This window comes from Myotis lucifugus, unplaced genomic scaffold, assembly GCF_000147115.1.
Source record: "Myotis lucifugus unplaced genomic scaffold, Myoluc2.0 scaffold_210, whole genome shotgun sequence".
Taxonomy (NCBI): Eukaryota; Metazoa; Chordata; class Mammalia; order Chiroptera; family Vespertilionidae; genus Myotis; species Myotis lucifugus.
The window spans coordinates 1-2,426 of NW_005871258.1; the positions used below are offsets into that span (position 1 = coordinate 1).

General features: G+C 58.8%; 1 long non-coding RNA gene across 1 annotated transcript; it reads left to right on the forward strand.

Annotated features, from left to right (window-relative positions):
- The first annotated feature begins 81 nt into the window (after window positions 1–81).
- LOC106698658 lies at window positions 82–1,856 on the forward strand. The gene is made up of 2 exons (XR_001350031.2): window positions 82–196; window positions 1,358–1,856. It is a non-coding gene; the product is annotated as an uncharacterized LOC106698658 (long non-coding RNA).
- Window positions 1,857–2,426: the final 570 nt, after the last annotated feature.

Below are 2,426 nucleotides of genomic sequence, written 5' to 3' on the forward strand. Positions count from 1 at the left end.
GGAGGAGGGCCGGGTGCGAAGGGCTGGGTCGAAGGCCAGAGGGGCCCTGTTACTCACGCGTGCACTTGGCTCTGCTTGAGCAGAAGATGAAGGGGCCCGAGGTCATGGCCTTCATCGAGCAGGGCAAGCGGATGGAGTGCCCGCCAGACTGTCCGGCTGAAATGTACGCGCTCATGAGCGACTGCTGGATCTACAAGTGAGTGCGGGCGGGAGGAGCGGGCTGACCGGACCCTGGGCCTGGGCAGAGGTCCTGGGGCCCAGTCACTCGGTCCAACAAAACTGTGGGGTGTCATCCACCCAGAGACTCGCTGCCTTTCCAACACGCAGGTGCTCCGCCTCTGTGCTCACCTCTCCAGCACCCTACACTGCCCCCATCTGTGGACACCAGGGCCCTAGCACCTAAGCCCCAGGCTCCACCAGCCAGCATTCAGCACTCTGGTCCCCCAGAGCTCCAAGTCACCCCTCTGTTACCCCCTGTGGTACCAGTTCTCAGGCACGGGATCATGTTCTAGCATCTAACTTGTCAGCCCCCACCAGCCAGATAGGTCACCACTGAAGTACGCAAACAGTATTTCCACACCTCGCTCTGTCTGGTCGAAGCCTAACACTTGAACAACCCAACTCCGAATACCGTCAATATCCCAATTTCCCATCCGACAACAGGCAGCACGGATCCAAACAAGTGGTCACCCTACACTGATCATGCAACGCGTGTACATTCCAGCACCTGTGCATTCCTCGCCCCCAGCATCCATTGCTCCACTGGCCAACACCTGTGACACTGATGCGCAGACACCCAGGCAATCCAATAAACAGACACCCCTCTTTATGATAAAAATAGCAAATGGTCAGCCTTCCGGTCAAACAGGTTAACCCACCTCCACAGGAAACACCGAGACACCAACACCCAACACAGAGCCTGGACACTCCACACAGCACCATTGGTGCCCAGCACTCACCAGCCAACCCCCTCAGTACCCCAGCCTTCTGTTCCGTCATGGGCAGCATACTTGCACCCATATAAGTCCACCCTAGCCCCATATGCCCCGACCCCGGGCACGTCACATGCTCAGTACACCAGCATTCGATAGCCCAGCTCCCTACGGTCAATAGTTGTCTGCCGAACACTCAGTGGATTCAATTAATAAGTCTTTACTAGTTAACACCCAACATCCTGTGTGTCTGCAGCCTTTCTATCAGGCAACCCCAAATTCCTGGTCTCACACCTTAAAGACCCCTCTATTACCCAGTACCACCTCGACGCCCCAGGATTTTCTGAGCCCCTTGAATGCCCACCTCCAGCTGGACTTGGGTTCGGGCTGGTGGTCAGTGGCCTGGGTCTGCCCCACCCCCACAGGTGGGAGGACCGTCCGGACTTCCTGACTGTGGAGCAGCGCATGCGGACCTACTACTACAGCTTGGCGAGCAAGGCTGAGGGCCCCCCGGAGAGTGAGAAGGGGGCCAAAGCTGCCAGTGCCTGAGCACCCCCTGCCCAGGGCCTGCGGGCGCCTAGGCCCAGCCTTTTCCTCTGTGCCTTCAGTCCCATCCCTGGATTCGTGTGGCCGGGCCAGGACAGTTCCTCCCCGCAGCTGGGCTGTGAGTGGGAAGCTGAGGCCGAGGCCCACGCTGGTTAGGCATGTCCTGCCTGGTCACCCATCCTTTCTGGCTGGGGGAGGAGGGATGCCCTGAGATGGGGGTGGGGTTGTGTAGCCTGGCCCTGGGTGGGTATGTACTGGGGGGCCCTGAGCCGAGGGGTGCTTACAACAAGGATCCTCCTTCCTTGTCCTGAAGGGGAGGACTCTGGGAGTCTTCAGGTGGCAAGACCTTAACCATGGAATAAATCAGCTTCTCTCTTGTCTGATATTCCTCATCTTTCTTGGGTGAGGGTGAGACCAGGAAAGGGGGTGCTTGGGCGTGCTTGAGAACAACTTTCCTTGTGTGAGACTGGCTTTCCCACTCCTGTGCCCTGGGAAGTCTTCATTCAAGTGAGGGGGCTATTGGGGAAACCAAGGCAGGTAAGTGTGGGGCTGTGTGCACGCGGGGCCTCAGCGTCCCTACCTCCGTGACTGCATGATGGCGTCACCTGGAGAGACTTGACCAGCTGCTGACCCTCCCCCTCCCCCACGCCCCGGCATCGGTGCATTTTAAAGTGTCTTCAGGTGATTCCACCACCCAGCATCCTGCTCCGCTGTCCAGCCTTTCTTCCTGGGCCGGTCATAGCTGGAGTTTCCATCACTGGGTGCCCCAAGTGCCAGCTCAGTCCCGCTCAGAAGACCTGTCCCTAAGCTCTTGTGGCCTCAGTTTACCCACATGGAAAGTTGGGATGTTGGATCGCAGAACCCAGCAGGTGGGGTGAAATGAAGCCAGGTGCCTGCATTTCTTCCCCGAACCAGCTCCCCCCCCTCCCCTCGGCTGTGATGGGCCCG